At 41.2% G+C, this 19,150-nt stretch overlaps 1 pseudogene; it reads right to left on the bottom strand.

The window, feature by feature from the left end:
- Nucleotides 1-1,069: 1,069 nt before the first annotated feature.
- Nucleotides 1,070-1,224, bottom strand: LOC119813884 (annotated as a pseudogene).
- Between the last annotated feature and the right edge of the window lie 17,926 nt (nucleotides 1,225-19,150).

Below are 19,150 nucleotides of genomic sequence, written 5' to 3'. Positions count from 1 at the left end.
TGAATACATTCCAGCCGTAACAGAACCATTTGGCCAGTTACAATGACCAAATAAGCTGATCATATATATGAGATTCTAATGGCAACCGTCAGTGATAAATGAATTTTGCCAAAATTCAGAAAGATAATTTAATTATCTAGAAAAGATGATAATAATAACTTCAGGTATAAATCTTATGATACTTTACACCCACATTTAAAATATGATAGATATGGCTGCATTAAAATATTAAGATAGTGGTAAATTTTGTCTCTTAAAAAATAATGCACTACACGATTATCATTGATGCATTCCACTCTAGTCTTTATGACCGCTAGGGTAATGATTAATTGTAGTGCTCTTTATATACGTAGTATCTGCTTATTATAAAATATAAATCTATCAAACTGATCTATTAATAGGTAATAAAAATAAATTATTGTCTGTGAACCTGCTGGTTCTTAGACTCACTAATAGTATGAGTTTGAGAAATTACTCTGATGGCCTAAAAGTCATCTTTTCCTTACTGCCCTAATAAATATCGCTTTAATAAATAATATAGTAAAATATTTTCTTGTGGTTTAGTGTAGTAAGAATACTTGTTGAGCAAGCACAAGGACCTGAGTTTGGATCCCCGATATCCATGTAAAACTAAAAACAGCTGTGGCTGCACTCACCTGTTATCTCAGCTCTGTGGGAGGAGGAGGCAGGAGGATCAACTGATTGATGGGACTTGTGACAACCAGTCTAGATAGACAGCAAGACCAGGTTTAGTGGGAGACCCTGTCTGGAGGGCTTGATGCGGAGCACCTGACTGTAAACAGAGATGGCATGTCTGTTTTCCAGCTGTCCACACCCGAATAACACACAGAAACTATATTGATTACAACATTGCTTGGCCGGTAGCTTAGGCATATTTCTAGCTCGCTCTTATAGTTTAAATTAATCCATATTATGATTTTATATTTTACCATGAGGTTCGTGGTTACCTCTTGCTTCTTAGGCAGGATGTAGAGTCCTTTGGGTATATGCTCAGGATACAGTTGAGCCATACTGTAGGTCTGTTTTGCCTTTTATTTATTTATTTTTATTAGGGAGAACACAAATGCAGCCTGCTAAATCATGCAGCTGACCTTTACAAAGCTGGAGAAATTGCAGGAGTCACCATATCTGGAGCACAATGGATGATCTTTACCCTGGGAGCACCACCTTCTTGATCATAGTGTCTCCCCTCCAGGTAAGTCTATATTTTACCCTTTGTTGAGACACCCCCATAATGATTTCCCTAACGACTTCACTAGTTTATAGTCTCACCATCAAAGAATAAGGATTCTCATTTCCCTACATCCCTTTCAGCATCTGTTGTCATTTGTTTTCTTCATGATAATTACTCTCTCCTCAGTGTGTGTGTGTGTGTGTGTGTGTGTGTGTGTGTGTGTGTTCTTTATTTTGAGATAGGGTCTCTCTGAGTTGCCCAGGTAATCTTCAACTCACTCTGTAATCCAGGCTGACCTTAAACTTTTGGTACTCAGAGTAGCTGGAATTAGAAGGTTGTACCACTAGCCTCAGCCATTTGTATCTAAAGCCAGTCTCTCATCTATTTATCCTCTCTCCTCCTGTGACTTCCAAAATTTATTAAAAATTTATTTTTCCTTCAATGGCCAAAGGCATCTCTGGACACACCCTACACTTGCTGGTCCCACTCATCTTTTCTCTAACTTTCTCTTCTTGCTCCCTGCACAGGACCTGTCTTTCCTTAGGTTCCCATGGCTAGCCTTACCAGAGCCCAGCAACACCGCCATGATGCTTGTCAATTATGGCATTGCAAATACAACCTCACCTCCTACTGCCAGCCTCTTGCCATCTGTTCATTTTTTTCCAGAATATATTATCTTTGAACATTCTGTGCAACTTGCTCATTATTGCTTATTGTCTCCGTAAATAACCCTGTCCCATGAACATCAATGTCACGAGAGTAAACATTTTCTTAAGCGCCTAACCAAAGAGAAATGCTCAAAATTATTCAGCTTTTTTGATTATTTGTTATTAACAAGTCACTTTACTTTGTGTAAGTATTTTCCTCTTCTCTGTGTATATGTGTGTGGGTGAGGGTAAACATATGTATGACATATGTGTACCAGTGACACAGCACACATGCGGATATCAGAGGACAGCTTTGAAAAGTCAACCCACTTCTTTCCACCTGAAGCAGGGTCCATTGTTGTTTTTGCTGCTGTGAGTACCATGTTATCTAGGTATTCCTTCTAGGGAATCCTTCTGCCTGCACCTTCCATTTCTCATTAAGTGTGCTGGGATAATAGACGTGTGCTGCCACACCAAGCATTTCGCATGGATTCCGGGAGTTGAGCTCAGGTTGCCAGTGTGATAAGTGCTTTATCCTCTAAGCCATCTCCTCAGACTCCACTCTGAAATTAATATACATTGTGCAAAGTGTCTCTTTTGTAGAAAACCTTGCATATTTCTATTTTATTTTCTTTGAAAAAGAACATACAGAACCTTTATTGTGAGCCATTTTTCTGTTGTCCTCGTTTCTGAAAGAGCTGTCACTGGTTATTTTCGACTTCAAAGTCAGCCCATGTTGATCCCTTCATATACTACAGTCAGTGCGAACATGAATGGACATTTCACGGGTGTCACACTGATGTGACTCTTGCATGTATTTCTCCACAGGCTCTCTTTCTTCATTCTACAGCAGGTTCCCACATGGTCCTTATATTTTGAAAAGAAATGGTTCGCTCCTCCTGGGAAGGTATTTGTTTTTTTAAAGTAAATATTCTCACAACTGTGCCATAAGCAAAGTGCTGTCATTGTTCTTAGTGTTCAGTTCCATCACATTTTCCCTTTCCGAATGTTCTCTGTGGGTATCAGTTTTTATAATATTTTGTGGATTTTAGGATAAAAATTCTAGTTTGTGATAATATGATAATACTGATTTGCTAGCAGGATTTGTTATGCATGCACCTATGCTCTCTAGAAACCAGTCTTATCAATGGCCATCCCAACTATCCCTGAGTTAAGAGACAAACCACACACTTTCTTCTGAAAAAACATTAATAAGAAGCACATAAAGTTTATTCTGAGTGTCAAAGCAAAATGGTCAGGCTCTGCATGGGGTTTGTGTGTTGCAATCTGTCATAAGAAAGAGAGTGAGATCCAGGGCAGGTGGACTTTAGCTTTTATCTACCTGTAAATATTTCTTTGAAGGTTGTTTTATAATAATGAGAATATTAGCACAACTGTACATACCCTATATAGAGAGAATCTCATACATGTATTTTATTGAAAGATTTCTTAATTATAATTAGCACTGATTCTAAGACAGACATGGTCACTGAGTTAACATGAACTCTTCAAAGAGAAATAATTAATAAACTTCCATTTCTCATAGCTCCGAACTTTGAGGGGCTTCATGACAGGCTTGGGGGGAAAGATGTCTAGTGATAAATGGTTGCTGTTTGCATATTAAGTATAGTTCACCTCCACTAGTTGTGTTATATGGCAATATTGTTTTCTTTTTTAATGTTATAGAGTGTACTGACTATAGATCATCTTGAATGTTGAATTTATTTACTCATTTGTTTTAATTTATCATTGGTTCTTAAGACAATGTCTCGTGTAGATAATGCTAGCCTCAAACTCACTGCCACCAAGAGTGGTCTTGAACTCCTGGTGCCCCTGCTGCCACTTCAATTGGGTATTTAATATAAACAGAATAAGATGTGTTGTGGATTTAGAAGAGGAGACCATCTATGTTCTCTAAGTATAGAAACAATATGGGAGGGGGCAAGAAGCTTGGATTAAGAACTAAATAAACCTAGCACCAAGGGCTGACTGTCAACTGAAGGTGGAAATGTATTGTTCCACTAGATAGTTCCCAAATAATTAAATACAGACTTATTATTAATTATAAATGATCAGACAATAGCTCAGGCTTGCTGTTAACTAGCTCTTACAACTTAAATTAATTCGTATATCTTATTTACCCTCTGCCACATGGTGGTACCTTCTTAGGCATGGCATGTTCATCTTGCTTCTCTCTGAGTTTCCTCGAGACTACTGAGATTCCACCCTTCTTCATCTTCCCAGCATCCTTCAAGTTTGGCTCTTCCACTCAATCTCTTCCTTCCCAGCTATAGGCCAGTCAGCTCTTTATTAACCAATGAGAAGAATATATATTTACAGTGAACAAGGATACTTCCACAACAGTGAACATGATGCTACAGAGAGGATCTGAATTTACTTCACATGCTGTTTCTATTGGTCCACAGAATCTGAAACTTACCACCTCTTTTTCTTTGCTTTCCAAGAATGAAGTAAGCTAGAAACCTTAACTTAGGGCAACTTGTATCCATGACTCCTTTATATCCAATCAAATATTCACATGTTTCAATATTTTTCTCAGAGGCCACATATGACACCATCTAATTCCTGCTCTGGGAAGCTTCAGACTGATATCAAGGTAAGGTATTCATGAATTACACAACAGTTTCCTCTGATTTGAAACATTCTTTCCAGGAAGGAGGGGGTGGCTCATTAGGTTCAGAAAGTAAGCAACTCTTAAGTCTCAGCAAGTTCCTGAAATGAAGATTTGCATAGTTCTCTCCTCAATGCAATAGAAGAAATAAGCATCTTCTAGGGAGAGCAGATTTTCTAACCTGTCAGGATGTCTGCAAGTCGTAGAGAGAATCCCAGGCTTGTAACTTTTGTGAGCAGATGTCTATTTATGTTATTCTAGGAAAAGTCATTTGGCCTAGGAACAGAGAATGATGGAGCATTGGAAGACATGATTCCATGGTTCTGGCTAGGTGGAATATATTCAATCTGAGAATGAACAATTTGAAAGTGGAATACTTGTAGAGGGAATCTCAATATGACTTCTCCATTTGTGGAAGCGTGCCTTCTTGTGGTTGCATGGGTTTTGCTATGGGCAGGGAGAGCTGTAACTGAGATGTAGTCACTTGAATGTGGAGTATCTGTGGAAAGAATCCTGAGATGACAATCTTCTCTTATATGTCACAGTTGTTTGATAAGTGGAGTCTACCACATGAAAAGAGAGATGCTCTGAGAACAGTGAAGGTTTAGAGCAACAGTTTCAGTTCCTAAGAGTTGCACATAATAGACAATAATGTCAGTGGGCTGTCTTGAAGACTATACAAATAGAGCTCTTTGTAAGAAGGCATACAGCTAAAGCCAAAACGGATATTCAAGGGAAACTTGTGTAAACAGAGACTGCACTTTGATGGCAGATTCTCATTAGCTAATAAACAAACTGCCTTGGCCAGCCCTTAGGTGGGTGGAGTAGACAGAACAGGAAGAAGGAAGTGAGGTAGATGGCTCAGTCAGATGCCACACCTCTTCTAAGTTAGTCAGACTGCCATACCTCTCCTCAGGGAGAGAGATGCAATGAAGCCAGCTGCCAGGTCAGACTTGCTGAATCTTTCCCTGTAAGACACCACTCGTGGTATTACACAGATTATTAGATATGGGTTAGTCAAGATGTGAGTAAGAGGCTGAAAATAATGGGCCAGGCAGTGTTTAAAAGAATACAATTTGTGTGTTGTTATTTTGGGGCATAAGCTAGCAAGCGGCCAGGAGCCAGGCTGGAACGCGGCCCGCAGCTCCTCACTACAGCACTTTCATTTCCCAGCTGCCCAGACCCAAATAATCACACAGAAACTATACTAATTACAACACTGTTTGGCCAATGGCCCAGGTGTATTTCTAGCTAATCCTTAAACCTTAAAATTAATCCAATTTTATTAATCTATGTATTGCCATGTGGCCATGACCTTACCTCATTTTCAACATGTCTTGTTTCCTCAGTGGCTGGCTGGAGCCTGCTTGACTCCACCTACTTTCTCTATATATCTATGTTCATATTTCCCACCTGGCTTTACTCTGCTAAGCCATTAGTCAAAACAACTTTATTCATCAAGCAATAAAAGCAATACATATACAGAAGGACATCCCATATCAAACTTGTTTGTGTAAAGGAAGAAGAACAACAACAAAACGATGTGTGACTGCCATCTGCTGTGTCACCCTTTGATTTGTAAAGTACATTGGGTAAAAAAGAGGACAGGAGGGCAGGATGGAGATGTGTGTCTACCATTTATTACTACACTTGAGAGTGAGCGTGGAACAGAAAGGAAAAGAGAAAATGAGTTGATCTATATTTTTTTAAAAATCCTTCTTGAGATCCCAAATTCAGAACTCATGGGGAAAGCTATAGAATGAAGAGAAAACTTGATAAAAGTCATAAAAGACATCCCTCAGTTCTTACCTTTATTAGAGAAAAGAGGATCTAATACACACATGGAGGACTTAACAGTAACTCAATATAAGAAATTATAATCACCTGGAAATACTCAGCATCTTAACTGATTGAATCTGGAAATACTTTAAACAAGCAAAGAATGAGCCTCCTATATAGGCTTTCTTATGAGATTCTGGGACTTGCTGGTTGATGAGATTATTCTGAGAGTTATGGGTGCTGATATAGAGAGTAATGGAACTACCCATCCCTTGTTAAGACAATGGTTGCATAAGCTGAGACAATCTTAAGGAAACTAGTCCCTAGTGCACTGGTTTATATGCACCGTTAGAAACACATGATTATTGCTTGTTGAATATGTCCCCATGCATATTGAAGAATGGAAAACACTAGAGGAAGGGGAGAGATTTCTGGAAGAACTAGAATAAGAGAAATAGTGTTTGATGTCTGATTCACTGAGTTGGATAGAACTATGTTCACGGGAAAGTGTAGAAGGACATTGATTCTATAGGGACCAGAAGACTGGTGTGGGATTTTAGTGGCTTTGATAGAACATATTGTGGGACATGGTCTTTATGAAGTAGGGAAGGCTTTGGCAGATGTGAATGATCTAGAGTCCCAAATAAGTTGAATTTGCAAGGTGCTAAGGCACTTGGGAAAAGATGAAGAAAAAGAAAATAGACATTGGGTCTTATCTGAGTTACTTGAAAACAAATGTGGAATGATTTGTGCCGATCAAGAGTTCCTTGGTATGTGTATGGAGTTGGGGAAGTGATCATAGAAAGATAAATGTTGTACTGTGAATTTTGGAAGACCAGCAGTTCATCAAAGAGTTAAAAAGGAATGAGAGACAAAGAGTTACAGGTGCTCTCTATTGCACCCCCTAATATAGAAGAAGATACCCTGAACTGGGAACCTCCCAAGCCATGTGTCTGAAGAGGCAGCCAAGGCCACCTTTAAGTGACAAGCACACATGGTGACTGGATGCTTCCTGTAAAATTATGGATTTATTAGTTTGCTTTTAATGCGCAAAATATATAAGTAGTTTCCACCCACCCTTGTCCATGCTGCTGTGCCCAAAATTACTCTCTTAACCAAACAAGTGATTTAAGTGGATAGGTCTTGCCATGGTCTATTAGACCTTGAGAGCATTTTTTAGTATCCCCTTAGTTTCTAGATTCTAAGATCAGTTTCATTCACTTGGAAGAGTTGGCAGTGGACCATCAGAGTATTCATCCAAGGTTACCTTCCCAGTGCCACCATTTGTCATGGAATGGTGGCCAAAGACCACAATTTACTGACCTGGCCACACTGCCAAAAGGTTTAATTATATAGATAAAATAATCTTAATCACTGATTATTTTTACAGATTTAAAAGAAATTCACCTAGAAGATATACATGTGAGAGTATTATGATCTGGTAAGACATGTATGATATTGGATAATAATAATTTGAAATTATTTTTTGAATTTTACAACAATTTGTGGCTGTAAATGTAAAGGAGCTGCAGGTTTTGGGGTGGGGGCTCTTGGGATATTGACAGACTTTACACCTGACCTCACTCAAGTTGCCCATACTCCATATAACTTGATAAAGAGGAATATGATGTAAGGAAAAAAATAATCAAAACAAAACAGAAAACAGCTTTTGATCAGGCTAAGATCCTTAAGGGATAGGCTTAACAGCTGTTGTCGATCTCATTATCTCAATGTCCCTACGTGTGAGAAGTCCTTTGGAGCTTAGAAGGCTGTAGCTGGGGACCGTGCACAAAAATAACCTGAACAAGTGATTCCAGCAGGGATTTCCTCTCAGTGATGGAAAAGAACAAAACCTCAGCCCAAGGTGCTAGGACAGTCATTGCCAGCTGTGTGTGAAGCATTGCAACAGCAGGAACCCAGCCCTGCATCCCCACAACAGCACAAATAGCTAGAATGAGTACAGGTTGAACCAAAGACCTTGGGCAAGCCACCTTCTGGTATAGCACGTACACCATATAAAGGTGACCTACAGCAACAGGAAGTGGTTGTCAATGCCATCCAGGTTATTGTGGATCCAGTGTCCTTTCAAGCCCCTGAAACCTGTCCGAGGGACACCACCCATCCCTAGAGATGCCCTGTTAGAGATACAGTGTGAATAGGGCCACCAAACAGGAGTGTGCACCTGTAGCAATACAAATGAATACGAGCCATGTAGCTAGAGGGAAAAATCAAAAAATAAAAGTCAAGTTACGAGAAATATGAATAGTAGAAACTCATGAGACTCGGCTTGTGACCATCTGTACTGGCAGTTGAATATATTCAGAGGCTCTGTCTGGGATGAGCAGATGTTTGTCCACGTTGTAAGCTCATTGGAGTTATGATTCCTACTCCACTGAAGGTTGATCTTTGGACTAGTGAAATGGCTCAGCAGGCTATGGTGTCTACAACCAAGCTTGATGACCTAAGTTAGATCCACGGGAAACAAACATGCACAAATCAACAAAAAAAATAAGTAAATAAATTTTACTTAAAGAACATTGAATTGGTTTATTATATTTGATTGAGTTCTCTAACATAAGGCATTTTATTTTTCAAAATGGGAAAAGAAGTCAACTGATTAGGTGAGGTGGATAATGGAAGATAATGAGGTTGCGATTTGGGCACTCCCTACATTGTTTATTCTCCTACCCCTTTCTCAAAGCAAGAGGCCATGAGCGGCACATTTGCCGTTCCTGGGGTGATGGTGCTCCAAGTCAGCAGGCCATTAAAGATCCTTCTAGAATTAGAGCATAATCATAGCAAGGCTCCACTTAAGTTGTTTATTCTATAGAGAAACACATCGTGGTTGTACCATTTGAACTCATCTAAAACAAATAAAATATAGAACGCGGTGGCAACTAATTCTGTCTCTACTTCGAATATAGTGTTTGGTAGTTTGGTTCAGCATTAGCCTAGCTGTTACTACTACAAAGGTGTTTTGTGAGCAGGGGCCCTGTTGGCACCTTCCTTTAATCCCAGTTCTCCAGAGGCAGAGGCAGAGGCAGAGGCAGAAGCAGGTAGACGAATCTTTGAGTATGAGGCCAGCCTGGTATAGAGTAAGTTCCAAGACAGTCAGCAATATACAAAGAAACCCTGTCTCAGAAAATAAAATAAAATAAAGTAAAGTAAAATAAAATGGTGCTTTGTGGATGTGATCAACAATTATAACTAATTCTATTTAGATGAAAGAGACTTCCTTTGTAGTGTAAGTGGGTCTCGTCCACTTAATTGAAAGCCTTAGTAGCAAAGACTGAATTTCCCAGGGAAAGAATTCTGTCCAGATTGTAACAAATGTTCTGCCTAAGGTCCAGGCTTCAGAGGCCAGACTGCAACCCTGGCTCTTATCTGAATTTCCTGTCAGCTAGCCTGCTACCATTTGAGCTAGCTCCTGCAAATGAATCTCCCAACAGATTGACAGACAGACAGATGGTATCCTAGTGAGTTTTAATGCTCCGAAGAGCTCTGACCAACACACTAATGAATCCCCTCATGATATTAACAGAGATGGGACTTCTTTTGTTCTTACAAAACCCAATGAAGAAGCTTTTTGTCTAAGATGCTCACTCTTTTTAATAGTCAGAGAAAAAGAACCTGGAAAAACAAGGAACCATCAACTGTCAGATTTATAAAAATTAAGACATCGTAACACTTCTTCGGGAGTCTGAAGACCAGCGGAGGCATCCAGGCTTGTGCACTGAACAACTCCTGAATGCTTGGGCTTTTCCCTTATAGGCAGCCATCTGGATCTTTGAGGAGAGAAAATGCACTTTTGGTACAGATCATTGGAGGTAGTAAAACCTGCCTCTAATGTGAGCCACACCTTCTGCCAGAAGTCTTATAGGACACGGAAGGAGGACATTTTTGCTCTTGGCCTACTAGCTTTCGCCTTGCTAGCAAGTCCATTCCTTCACAGGCATTTGAGCCCACTTCTTCAGGATGCTGGTATGTACTGAAGACCAGCCGAGGCATCCAGCCTTCTGGACTGAACAGCTCCTGAATGCACAAACCTTCCATTCCTAGGCAGCCATTGCTAGATTAAATGGGCCACAGCCCCAAAGGTCATTCTGATAAATCCCCTTTCTCTCTATATATAGAGATTCATCCTGTAAGTTCTGTTACTCTAGAGAACCCCGACTAATACAAAGGCCAAATCTAGTGTTGCACTCAGTGAAGCATATAACATTTGTGTTGAATTTTTCTGAAGGGAGTATTCACAAAGAACTCCCCAGCTCAAAATAGAAAAGTTGGACCACCTCTGGTGGCAGATAAGGGGTTCTCTCCACTGAACTCCCTAAGCAAAGAAACAGTTGAGGCTAGTGGTGTTTTGGGTATTCTACTGTGGCATTTGTAGAAACATTCACTGGACTCAACTCCACACCTACATACCCATTGTTCAAGTTTGTGCCTCTGTTACTGTGGTAACACACTAATGAAAATCAACTTGAGTGACAAAGCTCTATTGGCGTACACACATCCTGATCACAGTCCGTCACTGAGGGAAGGAGAGGCAAGAACTCAGTGGCAGAAGTTTGAGACAGAAATTGAAACAGAGGCAATGGAGGAACATTATTTATCACCTCCCTCCCATAACCCTCTTTCTTCCAAAATCAGGACCCTTTGCCCACAGGTGGCACAGGCCACTGTGAGCTGGATCCTCCCTTATTAATCACTGATCAAGAAAATGTCCCCACTGACATGCCCAGAGGCTAATATGACCGAAGCAAGTCCTCAGTTGAGGTTCCATCTTCCTGGGTGACTCAAGTTTATGTTAGGGGAACAAAAAGTGAACAACAAAAAGAAAGAGCAGTGAGCTACAACGATGGGCACAGGCCTTTCCTTCCTTATTACTTTTCCCTCCATCCTCCCTTAACTTTAGCACCTGAGTGAGTAGGGTTTTTTTGTTGTTGTTTTGTTTTGTTTTTTGTTTTTGTTTGTTTGTTTTTTTGGCATAGATTTCTCTCAGCTCAAATGTGGATATGGAAATGCAAGATTAAGGTCCAACACAGTCAGGTTCTAATGTTTCAGACATCTGCCTTCTTATTGGATCAGCCCACAGAGACAAAATGCTATGTTCCTGTGGCCTTTTCTGGAAAAATCACGACGTCAGTTCCTGAGGACTCCATCCCCCTGATCTAATGATCTCTTAAGAGCCCCGCCTCCAAATCGCACCAAGAGGATTAGAAAGTTCAGGGATACAAACTCTCAATCATTACATAATTCACCCTAATGTGCTCCTTCTTGTTGACAAATGGTCTTCTCATTGGACAATAAGTACGACCTTTAGAATTAGGCTTGGAAGAGATAGGCAAAGGAAGCTTTTTAATTCTTTTTGGTTCTTAGCAAAAAAATTAAACCATAGCTACACGGGTCTATTTATTTTTCTACAGTGCTATGTTAGTGTGGAAATAATCAATGGCTTTCTTTTACTTGTCTAGGTGGGACTATTAATCTCCAGCAGCTGGCAAGGGGCAGTGACTGCCCGCAAGGCAGACTCTTGTGAAGGAACACCTCTGTCTCTACGAGTCAGCATCCCCTTTAACACTGTCGGTATGCGTGGCAACATCCACTGATTTTAGAACAAGGATTGCTTGGCCTATCAACTTGGTGATAATAAAAAGTGGCGGAAGAAACCTTTTGAAGTACAGAAGCTTAAAGGGTCTTGCAAAGGGAAACTTGAGGATATATAGCCGGTGTTTCAAAAAGCATTTATCAATCTGCTGCATTGTTTCATGATGATAAATCTATTTTTAAAAAAACCAATTAAATCCTGCTAACAATTCTCAAGAAAAAATTAAAATTCTCCTCTTTGTATGTTGTTCTAAAATGTAGACAGTAAGAAAAAAGAATATCAAAGTAAAATTATGAGTAGTTTTACAGAAAAAAAGACAATGGGGCAATAAGGAAATACAAAAAAAAAATCTTTAAAAAAAAATCATGTGGTCACACACCACGTGATTAAAGAGGGATCAAGGAAGACCAAAGAGGGCCATAAGGGTAAGGGTATTCTCAAAAACAAATCAAGATCATGGGTTGGGGAAGGTTAGGTTCCAGGAAACAGAGAACAACTCAACTCTTACGGCAAATAGGAAGTTATTTTTAAAAACACAGCACAATAGGCTCCTGCCTTCAAAACGGAATCAGGCAGGTTCCTCACAGACAAGATTGGTGCAGTCTCTCCACTCTTATTTAATATAGGGCTCCGAGATTTATCTAGAGTAATAAGACTGAAAATAGCAAGAGAAAAAAAAAACAGCCCAATTCTCTCTATGTTTGATGGCAAATTTCCTATTCTTAAATTTTGTTTATTTATTATTATTATTGGGTGTGCATATGGTGTGGTGTGTTTATGTGTGTGTGTGTGTGGGAGAGAGAGAGAGAGAGAGAGAGAGAAGAAAGGAAGGGAGGGAGAAAGAAGAAAGGAAGGAAGGAAGGGAGGGAGGGAAGAAGAGAGAGAAGATAGATTAAGAGAAAAAGATCTCAAGGGGAAGAGAGAGATATGATAAGAGAAGGGAGGGAAGCAGAGAGTGGCAGGGAACACAGAGCAAGGCAGAGGGAGAGAGGAACAGATGAGAGCAGATATAATGGCAAGTATTGTGAAAACAACAAAATGAGGGCCAGGCATTGTGGCGCACACCTTTAATCCCAGCACTCAGGAGGCAGAGGCAGGCGGATCTCTGTGAGTTCGAGGCCAGCCTGGTCTACAAAATGAGTTCCAGGACATCCAAGGCTGTTACGCAGAAAAACCGAGTAAATAAATAAATAAGTGTATAAAGGAAAAAAACACCGTAATGAAACTCATCACTTTGTGTATCGATATAAATTTAAAAAAATAATAACCCAACCCCTCAACAACAATACAATAAAATACAAACAAATCAAAAAATATTTTCTCTTTCTTACTTTGATTAGCACAATAATAAATACTAGTATGTCAGGTGTCAGAGAGAGGGGGCAGTGAAAGAAGGGCTTGAAGACCAAGGTGCACCCAGCCTGTGTCTCTGCCTTTGAAGCTGTCCTTAAAGGTGTAAAGTTTTTATGGCCCGATAAGCCTCTCTGCCAACACAATAATCCAAATCAGACCAAATCAAACCGAATTAGAAAAAGCCCAGGTTTACTGGGTGACAGTGCTCCTGGGTGGCCTTCCAGTTCTCAGAGAGGAGATGGGAAGGCAGACAGAAAAACCTTGGAAAGGAGGAAGGAGAATGGGAGGGACCATGTGTTCATTCCCTGGGGAGCAGTTTAAATAGCCTGTGGGAGTGGTCTTAACCCTCCCTGGGGAGGGGTCACCCTTTGGTGTGTGTTTTTGGAGGCGGAGTGTGGGTTGAGGTAACTCCTACGGGAGGGGCTTGAAATGGAACTTTCCACCCAGACATTCCAAAATGGATGCCAGGAGCTGAGGTGAAGCTCTACCCAAACATTCCAGACTCTTTTGATATAGGGGTGTCAGCGGCTGGGGTGATACTTCCAACCAAACATCCAGACTCTTTGGGTATAGTGGGTACCAGCTCAATTCTGGCTACTTCCTGCGGGCATGGGGTGACATGAGAGAGGGGAGAGTTGGGAGTTGGTGGCCTCATGCTCAGTAGGAGGTGTGGCTGGAGAGGCATCTGGTTTACTGCCATCTGGAGACCTCAGGCATCTGTTCCTTGAGGGAGATGAGAAGGCAGGTGGCAACTGAAAGCCATGGGTTACATTATGTTGCTAGGACTAAACACCAAGTCCCAGTACCCTAAGTAGTTACCAGTACCCTAAGTCATTAAATGCCATTAGACAGATCTGAGAGGGATAAACGAGCAGAAATGAGACAGCTTTTTTAGCTATACAGGCAATCCCAAGTCTCTCCACAGTCTTTGGCGAACACTAGCCTTAGAAGCAGTGCTTGCTGTTAGCTGCTGAGGCCAGGAGGCCCAGAGATTTTCCCGTGGGGGGAGGATTTAGTCTACCTGTCTTGGCAGGATGAAAGGATCGATCCCCCAGTGTAATGTTCAGGAAGTTGATGACTTAGAAGGCCACTTTTTGCTGTGTGGTAGTTTTGCCATACCCAAAGGCAAGCCTTCAGGCAGAAGGTCTTTTGTAACCATCCATCTTCTTGGAGGAGCTATAGGATGCTGCAGGAGCTGACATGGTCTCTGTGCTAGAAGCTCTTTTGTTAAATGCCATACTCTCAGAATTAGGGTACCATTACCAGTTATTTATATTTAAATTAGACATATAAGTTAAATTTAGATACAGACTTTACCCAATTAGTTATAGCTTATCAAGGTTAGTAATAAGTTAAAGAATATTATAGGTGGAATGTCTCCTTGGTAGGTCCAGCCCAAGTGAGTACTCTTACCAAAGATGGTGGCAGATCAAAATGGTGGCTACCCACGTGTTTGTAATTTTTTAGAGCTGTTGTAATCTGGAGTTAATTTTTTTTACAGATCTTGAAACATGCACATATACACACAGAGAAATAAGACAAGCATACTATGGAAACAAACACACATACACACATAAGCATAAAAGAAGTGTTATGTGGCCACATTATTTTAGCAGACAGACAAATAAAACATTTTAGGAATCTGTGTCAACTAACCAACTTAAAAATCCTGGCAGAAGCCAGGGAAGCACATAGTTGGTCCCACTAAGGACCAGATTAACAGACATTGTAAGAGAGAACAGAAACATAAGGACAGAGCACCTATACAGTTTTAGAGTAGAAGAACAGGGGAAAACGGATCCGTTGTAGAGAGAATCCCAGAGTGAGATCTGAGAGTATGGTAGGGAAAGGGAGCAGGAGCATAGCATCCGGAAACCATGGGCATATGGGAGCTTGTTTGTTTTACATTAGGCATTAAGGGATATATGGTGTCAGCCCCAATTTAAAAGGATCTTTTTAAAGCAGCCCAGGGGCATTTGAGGATCCGGTTTTGATTTGCAAGTGCCCATATTACAAGTCTGTGCCGAGACTTGGGACTCAAAGCCTACCACAATGTGTCCACTGTGATAAGACTCTTAAGTTGAAAACAAAGGGGTGTGGGAAATCCTTGGAAGGATGTCTCCTGTCTGAAGGAGGCCCACAAGGGCAGGGACTGCCTTGTCCCTTCTGTTGGGGTTGCGTGTCTGGCACGGACCTGTGACTTCAACAGATGACCTGACAAACAAAGCAAATCAGACCAAATCAAACTAAATTAGAAAAAGCCCAGGTTTAATGGATGCCAGTGCTCCCGGGTGGCCCTCCAGGAAAACACAGAGAAGCGAAAGAAGATCCTGAAAGAATCTTCTCTGGGGGGTGTTCGTTCTGTGGAGGGGGGCAGTTTAAATAGCCTGTGGGATTAGTTATGACCCTCCCTGGGGAGGGGTCACCATTTGGTGGGCTTTTTTGGAGGTGGAGTCTGAACTGTGGCAACTCCCACGGGAGGGGCTTGGAATGGACAGTTCCACTCAAACATTTTAGAGTCGAAGTCAGGGGCTGGGGCAAAGCCTCCAGGCAAACATCCCAGACTCCTTGGATAGAGGGGTGCCAGGAAACTGGGGTGACCTAACATTCCATACTCTTTGGATATAAGAATTGTCAGCAGCTGGGGTGAAGCTTCCAACCAAACAAAAGAATTCCAGTAAGACAAGGCATAGGCTTGAAACTACATTATTAACTAGTCACAAAGAAGCCGAAAAGAACAGGACTATGTGTAAGAAAAGGACAATAAGAAGGGAATGGCCATGGAAGGACTGTGAAAGCATCTCTCAGTTATTCCCATTATCTAGCTGTTTCTTTAGTACTAAGCACTCAACATGTATAGCACTGTCTGGTCAGCTGTGGGGTGTGGATGGATGCAGCATCATCTGATCAACTGCGGGATGCAGGTAGATACAACATCATGTCATCATTTGTGGGATGCGGGAGGCGGTGCTTAACTTGAGCAGCTTCATCTTTGCTCTCAGCTTGATTCAGTCCGCCTGTTTAGAGCTTTTGGCTCCGTTTTAGGAAGCAGATGTTTAGGCTCCTGTTCTTTGAGCAGCAATCTCTATAATTACAGAGTTTGGAATGAATACTGGAAGGGGAACAACCTAGTTCTTGGATGAATTTATATCTGTGTGTGGGGAATGCATTTCCTTCCGATTGCTTTAATTATCATCTTGGGTGTCTACGGCATTTGTTTAGCATTTAAAGTCTAACAACGGAATCTCATTTGAGCAAGAGACAGTTTCTTGAATGATTTCCTCCAAATGAATCTTCTGATTTTACTTCCACATTAGAATCAGTGAGTTTTCGTGGACTATTCACTAGTTTTAAATGCATGACACGGCCCAAGCAACAGTCAGCTTGTCTCTGCTTAAGCGACCAATTAAACCCTGAAATATCAAGCAATAATGACCTCACAAGAAGTTAGATAAATCAGTTGGCTCTCCTCCATTTACACAGAGTCTCCCAGGTCACCATGATAAAGAGAATGTGGAAGGAATGTACAGGATCCTGTGTGGCCAAGATGTAAAGTTTCCCTTCCGTCTAGATCAGTGGTTCTCAATCCACAGGTTGTGACCTCTTGGGAATTTAACTACTCCTTCACAGGGCTTGCATATCAGCTATCCTGCATATCATATATTTATATTACAATTTATAACAGTAGCAAAATTACAGTTATGAAGAAGCAATGAAAATAATTTTATGATTGGGGGCCACCACAACATGAGGAACTGTATTAAAGGGTTACAGCATTAGGGTGGTTGAGAACCACTAGACAGTAATGGGCAGACCCCATTCCCTGCAGGGACTGGCAGGGAAACTGGGGCCAGTCCAAGAGTAGGTGGATGTTTGCTAAGCATTACCAGGATCAACATTAGATAGAAGAGTTTAAAATAAGATTACAGAAAGGAAAAGTGGATGAGGAAGAGGACTGCCTGCTCATCTCCATCCCTGTGCTATTGATTGATGGGGAACTGGTACCTCAGCTCAGAATCTACTGAATATGCATGTGTTAGTTATCTTTCTTCCTCTGTGACTGTAGCATCGAACAGCAACCACTTAAGGGATGAAGGGTTTATTTGGGCTCATGGCTTGAGAGGGGAAAGACCTCTTCATCAGAGAAGACATGTAGAGTTCATAGTGATGGGGCATCATGCTGGGGCTGCCAGCATCTTCGTGAACCAGCAAGCAGAGAACTCAGACAGGAATGACATTCCTTGCAGTGACATACATCTTGCAGGTAGGTTCCATCTTCAATAGGTTCCAAAGCCTCCTAAAATAAGGTTACTAGCTAACACATGCATGTGGGGGGGGGACATATTTTTTCTGAATCATAACAAGACAGAAGGGACTGTGTCTAAGTGAAACCTGTGCCGCAGCCTGGCTTCACGAGGAGCAGACAGTGAGGAAGCAAGGTACTTGGAATGAAAGTTTTGTGTGATCCCTGGGAAGGTAGAGGTCCACAGAACATAGCAGTAGGAAAATATGGAAAAGAGACTGATATTCAAATAGTGCCAGTCGATTGGGAACTTTAATTGCACACATGCAATCCCTCCACCGTTGTGCCTAGGTTAGTGTTGTTTAAATACCGAAGGGTAGAATTATCAGGGTCCATCTTACAATTCTGACTACCATAATAAAGTGTGTGTTTTCTTCATTAAAAATAATCTTTCAGAGTATGACAAAATAGCATTGTGCATATGCCTGGCTTGGCGCTTTTGTTCACAGAACCCTCTGGAGAGAGTCCTGGTGAGTAGCAGTGTGGAAAGAGATATATTAAGAGGCTGTGTGTGCCCAGTGAGACGAAATGCATAGCTACAAATTGCTTGGGTGAGTGACTCCCTGAAAAAAATGTAAGGTCTGTGGGTATGTATTGGGAATCATAACAGTGGGGTGAATTTTCTCTTAGGTGAATAAGAGAATGAGAACAGCATGTGACTGAGAGTTAATGCGCAAACAAATTCATCAAAACCAATTACAAGCTAACATCATTTGCTATTGGGGCAAGAAACTGGTCAATTTTAAGTTAGTGTCATCAAGGAGTCTCCCCCAAACATCCTTAGAGATAGAGGAAGTTAAGAGGGGGCCTCTAAGAACTGCATAAACACATGGTCAAGTGGCAATGATTAAAGATTCATTGCAAAGCACGGTGGGTTCTGCCCTCTTCCACGTGGTGACAGTGCGGTAGATCAGGACTTTGCCACGGAGAGTCGGGGCATACAATGCATTGCACAACACACACATGTGCGCACACAAACACAAACACATGTGCACCCACACATACATACACATACATATACATATGAACATAAAGACAAACACATGTGCACACGCATGCACAGATATATGTGTGCACACACATACATACATATGTGTACATACATACACACACACACACTAAAGCACACTCTCACACACAGGGCATGAATGCCCACTTGCATGACTTTGAGACAGTCAACCTGCTACTATATAGGCCTCTGTTTTCTCAGCCACGTGTGTATTGATTATAGCAGAAGCATTAAAAATTCCTTCTAGCTGCACGAATTCCAGGATTTCTAAGTCACAGAGAGTAGAGCACACTATTGCCCTCTTGAAAAGTACCACGCAGTACCCTGTCTTCCGCACTGGCTCACAATTTTATCTTGACATGCATAAGTACATCTGTTTTCCCATTCTGTAGCTAAAGAAACCCGAGAGGTACGCTTAGATGGCAGACAACGAAAACCAATATTAAGTTGCTGGCAATGATCTAGAATCAAAACTGAAAATAAATATCCAATACTTTGAATTGATGTTGGAATTTGTGACATATCTTTCCATAGATCTAGTGTCAAAGACTGCAATGTGGTGTCTAGGCCAGACAGCGCATCCCGATGGGTCAGCTGCTGAGCTGAAGTCACACTGTTCTCTGT

The sequence above is a fragment of the Arvicola amphibius genome, chromosome 4 (assembly GCF_903992535.2).
Source record: "Arvicola amphibius chromosome 4, mArvAmp1.2, whole genome shotgun sequence".
In the NCBI taxonomy this organism is placed as follows: Eukaryota; Metazoa; Chordata; class Mammalia; order Rodentia; family Cricetidae; genus Arvicola; species Arvicola amphibius.
Note: the sequence above shows the minus strand (reverse complement) of the source record. Positions and strands in the feature narration are given on the sequence as shown.